The sequence below is a fragment of the Emydura macquarii genome, unplaced genomic scaffold (genome assembly GCF_026122565.2).
Source record: "Emydura macquarii macquarii isolate MOO-44397 ecotype Brisbane River unplaced genomic scaffold, CSIRO-AGI_Emac_v2 contig_1027, whole genome shotgun sequence".
NCBI lineage: Eukaryota > Metazoa > Chordata > Testudines > Chelidae > Emydura > Emydura macquarii.
Window position 1 is genome coordinate 764,702 of NW_027131164.1, and position 14,624 is coordinate 779,325.

The 14,624-nt window shown below is 42.0% G+C and overlaps 1 long non-coding RNA gene across 1 annotated transcript; it reads left to right on the forward strand.

The window, feature by feature from the left end:
* The first annotated feature begins 396 nt into the window (after nucleotides 1–396).
* On the forward strand, nucleotides 397–8,916 carry LOC137150796 (uncharacterized). Its single transcript, XR_010919061.1, has 3 exons — nucleotides 397–424; nucleotides 3,644–3,819; nucleotides 8,000–8,916. It is a non-coding gene; the product is annotated as an uncharacterized lncRNA (long non-coding RNA).
* The last annotated feature ends 5,708 nt before the right edge of the window (nucleotides 8,917–14,624 follow it).

A 14,624-nucleotide genomic window follows, 5' to 3' on the forward strand; every position in this document is an offset into this window, starting at 1 on the left:
TCTTACTGAACAGTGTATCTGTGTGCAGACTGGGAGGAATGTGTGAAAGAACAGCTTGAATGAAAAGAGAAATGGGCACATTGCTTATTTGTTAGAATTATTGGTCCTGAATCTCAAATCACTCCACTGATTCCAGTGAAACTACTCCTGACTTTCAGTGATCTGAGAGGAGAATTGAAATATTCAAAAAAAGGCTGGTGATTTACACTTGAAAGGATCATTGTGACAGGGTGCTAGGCAGCAGAAGGCTGAGCCAGCCCTCTATCATCTGAGCCCTAATTAAGGGAGAATTGGAGCCCACTGAGTAAGCCAGCACTTAGTGGGCCAATAGGGAGCAGATGCTGGGCCCCTTGGCCAGGGGCTATAAAAGGCTCCCAGGAAAGCTGTGTAGGGGGAAGGCAGAAAGTCATGGAGGCAGGATGAGGTGAGTGGCTTGTATAGTGAGGCCCCCGTGGCTGGTAGGCTGGACTTTTTGTCCATGGAAGGTGGTGGGCAAGCAACTTGTAAATAAATCACACTGGGGGGAGCACAAAGCTGAGGTCTCTGAGTGGTTTGTGGGTGCAGAAGACCTGAGCAGCAGGATGGCCCAGTGTGACCCCCCTACAGTCATGGTGTTTGGAAACTGTGGAACACCATCCTCTGAAAATCAGGCCTCTTTAAGGTGTCTCTTGGCACTTGTTTTTTCATCATTTTCTGCCACTATGTATGATCTATGGTGCCTGTGGGTTTAATTAAATGTGTCCCCCCTGTGACAGTTCTGTACTCAGGAATGGTGCAGCATAATTTAATTTTATCAACTAAGTGGTAACATCCAGGTTACAAACTTACCACCCAAAGTTCACCACAGGCCTTGTGGATCCAAGTTTGTGAAAGTTGCTGCTGTGTTCTGGACAGCTGTAGCAGTTGTCACACGGTGTTACCATTGCAACGCCATTTCTCTGATCGATTTCTATCGCCAGTGTAATAAACAAAATTATAACAAAATAAGGAATTCCTTCCTTAACAGCAAATGTATGTGCGCTAAATTACATTGATTTAATAGCTTGTGTTATTTATTTTGTGTTTATACACTAACTTCATTTGCTGGGATCCCTAATTAATTTTTGCTCTAAATTGACCCAAAATCATTGATGGTCCCTAAAAGTTTTGCAACATAATTTTCTGCCACTCTTCTAATGTTCCCTTCCCAAGGATACAAAAAGCCCATCTATAATGAGAATCAGGATTTCTTATGAAGCATTTAGTAATAATAATAATTATCTTGCTTATATAAAGCAGTGTTTATCCATAGGTCTAAATGTGCTTTACATAAAAGATATGCAGCATCACCCCCAATTTACAGATGGGGTAATTGAGGCACAGAGCTGAAGTGACTTGGCCAAGGTCACCCACCAGGCCAGGTGTAGAGTTAGAAACAGAATCCAGACCTCCAAAGTCTGAATCCAGTGTTTTATCCACTAGGAAACACTATCACCTTTATAGTCACAGGGAACAGCAGATGTTTCTTGAGACTGCCAGTCTGGTCTGTATGTCTCAGCATTTTGGGCAAGGATGCTCGATAAGGCAGGGGCAGAACTGTCCCTTAGTATTTGTGAAAGATGCTGGACTGAAAGCCCAAGAGATAGACAGTGGCGGTGCAAACTTCTTTGGTGCATTAGTGTGTCTGAGTCCTATGGAGGGACCACTTCCACAAATATGAGTATAGTTCAGTTTCCATGACCATTGAATTTTGCAGAAGTTCAAAAATATGAGATTAGAGAGAGAGGTGCAGCATATCTTTTGTATATAATGATTATGGAAGTTGTGCAACCATAGGTCTGTTTCTTGTACGAATATCTTCTAGGCTACTCTCTGATAGTCCTTCACCACAGACTGTATCTCTTCATCAAGGGACTGCTCCACAAATGCTTTCACACAGGAAGGCAGGGCATACAGTTGGTAGAGCAGTGAACTGGGAGTCAGAACTCCAAGGGTCTGGTTCACCATTGCAGTGCTCCACTTTTATGCCAGGATAGCGCCACGGATTTCAATAAGCACCAGTCAATGTAGTTACACCGCTGTAAAACTGGAGTAATGCAGTGGTGAATTAAGTCATTTGGCCTGCTGATGATGGGTCATGATGGGCCAGATTCTCAGCTGGGATAAATCAACATAGCTCCAGTGACTTCAGTGGATCTATGCTGCTTTACCCTAGCTAAGGAACTGGCCCATAAGCTCATCACGCTTCCATTGGCTATCTAATAATGCTTGCCTATATCACAGGTATATTGTGGCACTTAATTAATGTCTATAAAGTACTTTGTGATTCTTGGAGCAATGGTGTTATACAAAACATTACTATTATTATAGAAAATTGCTCAGAGTTGTAGCTGGAGGGAACTTCCCTGTTATACTGGCAAAAAGGAAACTGACTGAGACTAGTGGCACTTAGTCTAAGTGAGACTTAGATCTTTCCTGATTTTTATGAGGACCAGTCTTGGTGTCCACACTCAGATAAACTGTGAATGACTTCAGTGGGAGCTTTACTTCCATAATGAGTGAGTAAGGCTAAGGATTTGTCCCATAGTTCTTCAATGTCTTCTAAGCAAAACTTATCTGTGACTATAAATTGTATTTCCTGAGGAGGTAAATTCTCCAGTGCTGTTATATAAATAGCCTATAATCCTGGAGCACTGTTCTTTTGCCAACCTAATTGTTATGTCAACTAGACATTATGTCTGAGCATCCTGTTTCTAATCTGTCTATGTCTGAAAAATATTAATTACAAAGGCTGGAACTAAATTAAAGGTACAGTTTCAACTGCATTTTAGTTCTATCTTGTTATGTTAGTACCCTGACTGAAAACAGATTTCAAAATGGTACCATGTAATTACACTACTGCTCACAAATATAAACTTAATTGTCCATGTCAAATGATATTGTCACATTTAATTATGCAAAATATAAAGCATCACTAATTCATGATTTGAAGAATTTAGTCACTTGGACATATAACCTTCTCTGGGTTGACTATGAAACGTACACATTGGCTAAAGTCAACAGTGTCTTTCTATAGATTTCTGTTATTCACTCTTAATGTATAACAATGGCTTTCTAAATCTTTATCTACTATTGATTTTAATGCAATAGATGAAGGTAAACATGCATATATACTGTATAAACTCACCCAAATTTGAATATATAGACAGTATTTTCCTGTAAGAGTCTAGAATTGAATATGAGAAAACAGAAGGCAGAGACTATGATCATGATTTATAAGATATGGGCCAAGATCTTCAAATGACATGATTTGGAGTTCCTCCATTTGTGAGTGCCTGACCTGAAACACCTTAAAGGATACTTCATTTTCTTCAGAGAATGCTCTATACCTGCCCTCTGAAAACCACAACACTGGGGCACCCCGAATTACTAGGCACTTTTGAAAATCTTAACTTGGATGCCTACGGCTTTGCACCCTAGTCCACATTTAATTAGGTATGTGACCAGGTTTGCAAAGACTCTGAGTACTCACAACATGGGTTGTGTATTCAACCGGAGATTTCCAAACCTCTAGTGCAATGCATGAATGTTGCCCCAAAATACTTCAGGATATTCTAGAGTTAGCAATCGTTTTAGAGATTGTACCATGTTTTTTTCTTCCCAGGCACATTTCTAACATTCTTTCTGATGCGGAGGTTTTGTTTCGGAGGAAGATACCATCAAAGAAGCATCGCTTCCCAACATGATATGTGTGAAGACCAAACTTTGGATAAAAAGTCCATTCTAAGTCTGGGTCCCTGTTCTTTTCTGGAAGAAATGTGAAACACATACAGAATAATGGTGAGTTCACACTTTAAAAATCCACCTTAAACATTGCTTATTTATTGAATTTATTTTTTGATATTTCCTTTTTAATATGAACATCCACAGTCACACTAGCTAGTTCACACTGATAGCTCTGCCTGTATGACTTTGTCTATTCTGTGTATTTAGATTGTAAACAACTTGGAGAAGGGGCTCTCTATTACTTTGTCTTTATAAAGTGCCTAGCACAATTGGGCCAGGATCTTGGTGGGTCCCGAGGCACTGCTGTAATATATAGATAACCAATAATAATAGCTATGATAAAATATGTAAGGGATATCAGACATATGATGCCTAGAGTTACAAACAAAATAATGGTCTGAGATGAAGTAGAAATTTCCCAATATGCATGTTTTTGCACAATTGTGCATTATTAGGCTTTTACATCTTCCTCTGGAGCATCTGCTACTGGCCATTTTCAGGCGAGACACTGGATTAGATGGACCACAGATCTGATCTCGTACAGCAGTTATCATGTTTCCAAGTACATAATGAACTACTGAAGGCTCAACCCAATTTCAGATAATGGAGGGTTGAGGATAAAAGGGATCTGGGTAAATATGGAACAACTTTATATGTTAGCCTCTTAAAGGTAGCTTCATAAACGATGATAGCAACTCACCAAATATTAAATGGCATAAGCAGTCATTCCCATCTGACTTTCAGCTCCACCACTGTTCAGACTAGCAGAGTAAACAACTAATCTCATAATCCCATGATGAATCCTCCGCTTCCCTCTCCTGTGTCTTGAGATGTCTCTCCCTTTCTTCAAGCCTCTCCTCAAAGCTCCCTTCTTTCAATTAGCTTTCAGGCACTTATCTCCTTTAGTGCTATTCAATGGCAAAAAACTACATTAACGCCAAATTAAGGTTGTTTTGTGATATGCTGTCCCCTTGTAGAATTTTGCTCAGCTCAATGTTCTAACTTCTGAAACCAGGAAATTCACAGCAAAGGCTGCCCATGCAAGCTTAACTCTTTCCTCCTCCAACAATGCTCCAACACACCAGATTAAAACCATCTTTACTCTGCAAACTCCACCATTGCTGAAATGTACAAGCTGTTCATCTCCTTTCAGCCCCTTCACTCTCACCCACAGGATTCCATATGATACTATTAAAAGACAAAGGGGGAGGAAAGGTCTCCCCCACTCCGACCTGATATAACAATTTTGGTTGGACTGGCTGCTGTCTATTTTCTGCTGTGTTCACAGTAAAATCCCCATGCAATAAAAACATTGCTTCAAGTTGACCCTGTTATAATACAAACAACATGAGATATTAAATCTTTGTTGCATAGACGTACAAAGTTTTGGACTAGAAATGTCAGTGGCAGAGTTCATTAGAGGCAATGGTACTGACATGTTCCCTCATACTACCCAAGCAAGCATCGAGCATCTGCACAGAAACTCCCTCTGATATTTTTCTTTATTGGCACATGCACTCTAATCCTTCCAGACTGCACATCTGCGCAAGCAAAGCATGGACATGTTATTAAATACCATTCACAATCTGGGTCCTTCAAGGACTTAGTGGGTGCCAGACACTACCTGGGATAAAAAATGACAGACTGAGAGCATTTTGACCCACATCACAGCACTAGTTTAATCTCTAACTCCACACAAAATATAACAAAACAAAAAACAATCACCTAGAAACTTTCTGGAAAATGGCTATTTTTTTTTCAGGGCTTGTTTCTCCAGAACCCCTGGCACAAGGGACCCCAAATTTGGGTCACTAACCCTACTCTGCACTCCCATGAGAAAACGTATGCAGATTTCTTTCCGATCACTTAGTAGTGTCAACCTTTCAAAAAGAAGGATGGAGGGAGGATAGAAGGAAATGGCACCTCTACGCATCCATTTGTAGCACAGGAGACTCTGAAAGGTATGAAGTGGCTCATTCATCTCAATGTGATGTTCTCAGCTGAATGAGACCATCCCAGAGAGATGATACAGCCTGAACAATAGCTTTGAGATGTGTGAACTGCTCCATCTCAGTGAGTGTTCCCACCACCTCTTGAGTGCTTTAATGCCTGTGAGATGCATAAAGTATGCCCATACTCGGCTCCACACTCAAAGGGGCAGGATTTCCCAGACTCTGGCTCACATGGGGGGGCCGGCAGCGAGGGGGCTCAGACCCTACCAAAAGGGCAAGTTCATCCAGGAGGGAAGCAGGGTCCAACCTCTGTAGATGGGCATTAGTCCCAAATCCTGGCGTACGTACAGGAGGCAATGAGTGGAGGTGTCTGAGCTCCAGTGGGTGAAGGGCCCCCATATCTGAGCACACACAAGAAGAGAATGTGGGGCTGTTACCCCTGCCACTCATCCGCACACCTCCCTTCCCAGTGTCCCACCCCTCCACTACCCTTAGCACCCTCACCTAACCCCCCAACCTCTGTCCACACCCTACCACCCATTCCCATTTATCCCCCTTCCCATAAGCCCCCTTCCCTTGCTGCAGCCCCAAACCCTCTCCCCCTATTCTCTCCCTTCACCCCCAATGCCTCTCCCTTCCCAGGAAGCATTCATTTGTCTAACATTTGTCCCAAATATTACATTCCCCTCAATATGTAATTGACATCCACGATTCACAAATTGTAGCGGCTGCCAGACACCCAATCCACATATCCTTTGGCCTCAGGTGGGGGCTTGTCATTAACTTAGCCTTAGTTTTGCCTATTGACAGGTGAGCTCCCAGCCATCAATCTCAATGAGATCTGATTCCTCCAGTCCTTAGTACCTCTCAGCTTAACCTTACAAGGCAACAGAAGGAAACCAGCTTTGTGGGGGAGGGCTCCCACAAGGGAATCTATATTTCAAGGCAATCTGAGTAACCATTCAGATTTCAGAGCACTTAAAGAGTCCAGTTTTAAGGCATATGAAATGCTATCAGTTTTTTTCTGTGCTGCGGCATATGCACAGTAAAAATTAAATGTTCTTAATACTTGTGTTAACTTGGGTCCCCCAAAGATTTAGTGGGTGCCATGCACACCACCTTAGATAAAACTCAACAGATTGAGACCATTTTGACACAAATCACATCAATAGTTTCATCACTAGCCCTGAGCAAAAAAAACACCCTAGAGACTTATTGAAAAATAGCTACATTTTTACACCAAACTTGGGTCATTAACCTTACTCTGCACCCTCCTAAGACATATCAGATTTCAAAGGAATCCAATAAGTGTGTCAGTTGTCGGGGACTTAGAAGTCTCAACTTTTAAACAAAAGCTGTGACACAACCTTAACTATGACACTGCTGAGTCACTATAATATGCTCACTGTCTTGCATCTGATTATATTATCCAACAAAACCCAATGTCCCCATCTTGACAAAATGTAACTTACAAACAAGATTATCACAGAAACAAAATGAATCATCAGATCTTGCTACAAGGATGCTCGATTCCTCCACCTTATTCTACTGCTGACTCCCTTCCTTCCTATCCCCCATCTTAACTTGCTAGGTGTCTAACTTTAGCCATCCGGATTTTGGCCTCAACTTCCTGGATGCAGAGACTTTGGGTGGAATTTTCAAATGAGCATAGGTGATTTAGGAGCATTGTCATTTTCCTAAGTCTCTTAGGTGCTTTTGAAAATCCTACCTCATGTCGTCTTGCTTCTCTGTCCAATCAATAATTCATCATAACGGGAAAGATAAGAACCAGAGTTTTTGTTTCATGTGGTGCAAATGGGGGAGCCAGGGGAGTCACTCAAAGGAGGAAGCGATGTGATTGAAATTCTGTGTTAGAAAGCTGATGTTGCTGTGTGGTGCAAGGTTGCAGTACTTACGCTCAAAAGAAGAGGTTGCAGTAGTCAGGATATGAGAAGTGCCCAGGCAGAGCTTTGACAGTTTAGGCAGAGAAAAGCTGAATCATTTAATGAAAATGTGACATGATCTGGATACTGCTTGGAGTCCAGAGAGAACAATGTCAAAAATGTCACCCAGGTTACAGGCTGAGTGACTAGGAAGGTGGTGGTACTGTTGGGCAAAGAGACAAAGAGTTTGGAAGGAAGATGATGAATTCATTTTTGACTATGTTCAAACTGGTGTGAGATCAGTAGTAGGCTCCGTCTGTGTGTGAAACAACGCCTAAACACAACCACGATACGTTCTGCACTGAAAGTAAATGATCTTTTCATGATATTTCTTTACAGATTACTCAGTGTGAAACTGCTGAAATCTGATCTTACCAGGAAGAGTAATAAACTGAGTTTCTGTTACTGATTTAATTTGAAGTAGTGGAGCATCAGTATATTGAGAGGAAGATGACAAGGGAAACCTGGACTGCAAGTCAAGGTCATGGCTAATAAAAAAAAAAAAAAAAAGACGAGAGAGACGCTATTTCCTAGTAATCACTTAGGGAGCAACTGTGATTAAGCATCTGCTAATATTGCCCATACTCAAAACTATAAGGCTCTTCTGAGTGAGTAGAAGGTCAGCTGAGACTGCCTTGACTTGCACTGTCACCGGGCGTATGGTGATGATCATGACGTCCACTGAATTTCATTGTACTGCCGTTGAGTTCAGGAAGGTGGACAAGCTCGCTGACTTGAGACCCTGTCATACGTATCTGATCTCTCATAACTACTTTTAGAGAGTTTGCACTAGTTCCAAAACATACTTCCTGTTTGGCAGTAGAGTATAAAATAAATAACGGTAATAAAATGGTCCTGATGTTCCTCTGACTTTCTCAATGAGGTGACAACAGAGTAACTCTACAGTAAATGAGAGGAGAATCAGACCCCCTGGTTTTAAACTTTTGTTCTCTAGCTGACCCTGGAAGCTTTTGCAGTCCACATACATTAAAATATATCCTATCACCTCAACAATATATCTGGAGCCTTGCGCTTTGCTCAAGATCAGCAACCTATTTCATCCTCTAAAGTCCTTAATAGGACCTGTAATTGCAACAAGAATTACAGCCCCTAGACTGTCAGCTGCCAGATCTGGTTTCTAAAAGGTTTAGCCTATGTGCTTTGCTGGATTGGAAAAAAAAATCCTGAGTTTACCCAAGGCGGGGAATCAAATCCCTCTCTGATGTTGCAACATCCTGCCACCAACCTAGTGATAAAGTAAGAGAATGCCCTCATTAAATGCCCTCATTAAATGTTGTTAATAATGGTCTCGTGTAGTGGGTTTTCAACTTTTTTTCATTTCAATTTCACATGGAGGTGCAGACCCCTTTAGAAATTTAATCTGTGGAACATGTCCTCTCCCTTCCCCCCACCCTAGAAGTCTTAAACTGAAAATTGACTGAACAGAATTTAATGTTGCACATATAATATAATTTAATGTTGCACTATAAATGTTGCACATGCTTGGCGTGACATTTGATGCAGTATGAGAAAGGGCCCTAAACTGTGAGCTTCTATAATCATGACAATACTTGCGGGTTTTGACTTGGTGGTGGGGGTATTCAGACACTTTTGATTGATCAGAAAAATAGAATGGCTTTTCTGCGATCGGAAAATTTATTTTCATAGTCACCTTTTACAAACCACTTAGACATAGTTGAAAACCACTGGCCTAGTAAAGGAGATCTTGGGTTCAGATCTCATCAGTTCTTCCACTCCCTTAAATCAATTGTGAGCTGATCACAAGAGGGACCATGTGAGCTTTGTACAGTGTCTAGCACCATAGGATCTCGCTCGTGAATGGGGTCTTAGGAGGCCACCACCAATAAAAATAATAAATAAAATAATATGGGATGGGCTACACTACTGTGATGTGATTTTGCCCCACAGGATGAATACAAATACCCCTTTCGCCCTACTCCCCCAAACCTTACCATCCTCATCCCCTGGTGAGACAGAGCTGCCCTCTGGTTTCTCCATGCTACCTCCCTTGCCTGCATTGAGCTGCACTCTATTCCCAGAGGGCATGGTGCTCCCAGCACATCTCTGTGACACCCATCTCACTCGGGGGTCTTTGGATCTCAGAGACCAATGTGCAGGAGGAGTGGGGGCGGAGACTCAGTGCTAATTATGCCAGCTGGAACAGCTTGCTGGGTTGATTCTTGGGTGTCAAGGAAACAGGAGATACCAAACTCTCCAAAATAAGGGGGTGATCTCAGGAGTCTTCCTCCCCCCCCCCCCCCCCCCACACACTAGTTTATTATGGAGTCTCCCAGGGCTGGCGGATTTGCAGGCTCAGCGACAGAGCCTGTTCACATTGCCTACCGCCCTGGCCACAGAAAGATGCTCGGGCTCAGCTGTTGTGCTAGGAGGCATGAGTTTATGAATGAATGACTTAACTGTACTGCCTGATCTGCCCCTTCGCTGGCTAAGCAGTGTCCCTGTTTGAGCTTTCTCCAACAGACGAGGGCTGATACTGAGAAGAGGGGGCAAGGGCTACAGAAGGAACTGAAGGTTAAGAAATTGAAGTACTTGTGTTAGGTGTGAGGAGTTAGGAAGTTCTGAGGGCTGTAGCCAATCAGATCAGAAGGGTTTGTAGTAGCCAATCAGAGCGGGGAGGTGGGGGGGGAGGGAAGGATGGAGAGCACATTTCAGTTTACTATTAAAAGGACAATACAAGGGTAACTCAGTAACAGTCCATATCCTGGGCTAAATAACCTTCAGAAGGCAGCAGAGTTCAGGATACTATTATTAATTTGGAAGCCAGAAGAATCCACAATCTTTCATTTAATAGTTAATTCGTACTGTTGATCACTTATCTCATCATAAATTTGCAGATTACTGTACAAACATAGAACTTACACACTACAAAAGAGAGGGTATGGGATGATAGTAAAGGATCTGGAGCTTATTGGAGAGGAGAGCAAGATGGGAATGATTCCTGGAGGTATTAAGTCAGTTTTAGAAAGGAATCTGAAGGCGGGGGCAAGGAGAGAACACTTGGTGGGCAAAACAGAGAGAGTTTTCCAGTTTAGGAGCAGCTTACACATGTTTTGTGGGTGACTCTTGCAAATACAGTCTGGCACACGCTCACTCCTGAAACACTTCCATCACCCTCATTGTAAAGTGCATGAGGATGAGTGGAATTTTTTTATATTTTATTTTTTTAAGCTGATCTGGAACTATCAGTGCTCTAAATGTCAAGCTGGGAAAGTAAGTTGGAACTGGCTGATTCCCCACCCTCTCTCTTCTTTCCCCTCCTCCAAAAAACTTGCCACTCCTGACCTTCCACCAAATGATCCCACCTCTGCTGATTCTTTCAACTCCCTGTAAAAGAGGAAGCACTGCAGTGAACCCAGAATCAGCAGTGCTTCCTTCTTCCCTCTAGGTGGCACTATTGTCATGTCCCAGGTTACTGTGGAGCTCTTTAAAACAAAGGCGCTAAGAGTCAGTGGTGAGGAACATAAATTATTATCATCATGTCTGCATGGGGTGATTCTTACAAAGCAAAGGCTTGGCCAAACTGGCAAACTTTGTGCCAACGAGGACACTAGCTGACTTGGAATCTGGCAGTGTGACTGGGACAGAATCAGTTAATGATTGGGGTAAAGCAATGTGAAAGATAGGACACATTGTAAAAGAGCTGGGAATTTTTACTCTTATAAGAAGGCCAGGCTGGGACAAATGAGTACCTTGCATGCAGCATTTATACTGTATTGCTGTTTCTAATAGGCTTCCCTCTGTTACTGTCTAATACTCTAATACTGTCTTTCCCTCTCAGTTCCTTGTTTCACAAGATTTGTTTTCCTCACCGTCTCCTCCCTGCTTCTTTGCTCGAAGTGTCTCCTAAGTGGAATATGAAGCAATGATCTTAGTTTGAGTTGAATCCTGGGACTCAGCACATTCATGCAAGTTTCAAATTAAGCAAATGCATTTGTCCAGCTCTAAGTATTATATAATACACAGGCATAGTGCAGACCTAGATAAATGTCTGACATTTAGGCTGTGCCTATTAGGGATGTTAAAGCCTAAACATTTAAACCTTTTTAAACGGTAATCAGTTGGGCACCTCTTGCTCGCAGGGAGGGGGGGAGCCCAGCACCGGGGGGAAGCCATAGCTGGGCTCAGCTCAGCTCCCAATGAGTGAGAGCTGCCCAGCTATGGCTCTGCACGCGCAGTGGTGGGGAGTCGCAGCTAAGCAGCTCTGGATTGGCAGCGAGGAATCAAGCATGGTTCCCCCCCCCCCCACACACACACGTTAACCCATTAACCATTGTATTTTTAGAACGTTTAAATGGATTATTAAACTAATTTTTACATCCCTAGTGGCTATAGGCTTCGGTCAGTATAGCCACGTCAGTCAGGGGTGTTGAAGACAAGTGACCCCTGTGCTGGCAGAAGTCAGTAACACAGATGCAGCTATACTGGCAACTCTGTGGCTTTTAGCAATATAACTGGTGTCTCTCATGGGGTGGTTTCACTGTAGAAAGCACAGCTTTGCCGGTCTAGTTGCATCCACATTGGCAGTGCTTTGCCAGAATAGTATATCAGTATTCCTGTACTGGTAAAGCACTCATATCTTGGGACATTCCCTCAACACTGCAAAGTTTGAAAGGCAAAGATGCCAGTTAAAAGTTTCTGTAAACTGTATTATCCTTTCACATTAAGGCACATGACAGACTTCATGATGTTCATGATTTGTTATCCTGCCCTCTATTTAAGATGCAGTTTGAATTTGTGTTGTACTAATATATAATCATGAACCTGATTCCTCTCCGACCCCAATATTACTCTGATGCACCTCTACTGAATTCAGTGGGGTTACTCCTCAGACTCACCAGTGTAAGAGGAAAATCAGGCCAAATAATTGTATTTATTTTACACTTATTATGGCCTATTTTGGGCATGACCTTTTGATGCCCCCAAATAAGGAATATTTTAATAAATATGTCCCTTAAGGGAACTACATTTAGATAAGCTCCATCATATTCCAGCTGGTGGGCTATAGTACATATTTTCTATGAAAAAAATTACCTTTGTCTTCTAGGAAAACATGTGGTTTTATTTTAGTTCTCCACTGAAAAAATAGAGAATAGCAATTATCATCCTCTGAATGATACTAGTGTTGATGCCAATGTTTCATAGATCGTTGTTGTCAAACCCTAGATCCAAACAACTCCAAACTTTCAGGGACTTCAGATTGGGAGCAAAATCATATTTTGTGACTTGGGTCCATCGTTGCTCTAAATAATGGGCTAGATTCTAAGTACACTTACAGTGCTGTAAATCAGGAGTAACTCTATTGACATCAGTGGGCTGTTACCTTTATCCCTGGACCTTGTATAGTCATTTACATCAATGCAAAGTGGATATAAAATGCTTCTGTTCTGCTAGCATTTTGCACAATTGCAACTCACTATGCCCAGATGTAAATGCAAAGGAGAATTAGGCCCAATGTTTAAGGTCTTGTTCAAATATAGAAAAATCACAATGAAAGCTGATGGGTGCTGAGATCATTGAAAATCTGACCCCATTTATGTGCACAAGGCACTTGAAAATGTGGCAGTGATCTCTTTCAAAAATCCAACACTTGATGTCATTTGGAAGAATTTCCACTAAGGGGCGCAATATGCCACAGTATTTTTTTCCCTCCTTTCTTTCTTGTGAATTATCAGGCTATAAAAATAAATGTGTGTTTCAAAGAGGAAGGATTTGTAACTGTAGAGCTGTAGCAACATACTGTAGATGACATATTGAAAGGGGAGGTTTAGTCCAAAGTTCCTGTCTTTTGCAGGGAGATGTGAGATATTTCTCATGGAATTCTGAACCAGTATAATGTAACTTTTGACCAATACACTGAAGGGTGGCAGGGGGGAATTGCTTGTCATCCAATAGCAATGTGAAGTTTTTATTTACAGCAGAAAGCCATAAAAAGTGATTGTCTCTGAGAAAAAGTTGCACAACTCCAGCGTTAAGAATAAAAGGCAAAATGTCAAGGGAATGACAGTGTCTCTTGAGGTCAGAGTAGGGGAGTGAGAGGTAGGACACCTGAGCTGTGTTTTAGAATCTGCTGCTCACTATCTGTTTGTTCTGTGCTTTAGTTTACCCATCTATAAAAGGAGGCTAGTAATGCTCTCTTATTTCACAGAAGTCTAGTGAAGTTTCATTAGTTTATGTTGTAAAGTTCTGTGGCATCCCTGAATAACAGACTGGACTTTAGGGCTTGTCTACATTTGAAATGCTACAGCGGCACAGTTTCAGTGTAGACACCACCTACAGTGACAGGAGGAGTTTCCCATCAGCACAGGTTATCACCTCCCAGGGAGGCAGCAGCTAGGTTGACAGAAGAATTCTTCCATTGGCCTAATGCTGTCTACACAGGGACTTAGAACAGTTTAACAATGCTGCACAGGAATGTGGATTTTTCACTTTGAGTGATGTGGTTATGCCCACCTAATTTTCTAGTGTAGACCAGCCCATAAGATTGGTAAGATTGGAACAGTGAGTGGAAACTAGTATAGGGCGCTGTTGAGATCAATACTGGCACACTGTGACTAGTTCTGGTGTCCAGATTTTAGACAGGATGCTGAAAACTGGAGTGGTGCAGAAAAGTGCCCCCAAAATGATTCAAGGTGTGGAGGTGCTTGTACAATGGGAGACTTAGCGCTCAGTCTGTTCAGCTTATCAAAAAAGATCGAGCGGTGACTTGATTACAAGTATATGCATACCTTCCTGGGGAGAAAATACATTACTAAAGGGCTCTTTAACCTAGTGGAGAAAGGCATGAGAAGAACTATTGGCTGGAAACTGAAGACAGACACATTCAAATTAGAAATTAGACACAAATATTTAACAGTGGGGGTGATTAACCATTGGAACACACTACCAAGGAAAGTGATGGATTCTTCATCTCTTGATGACTTCT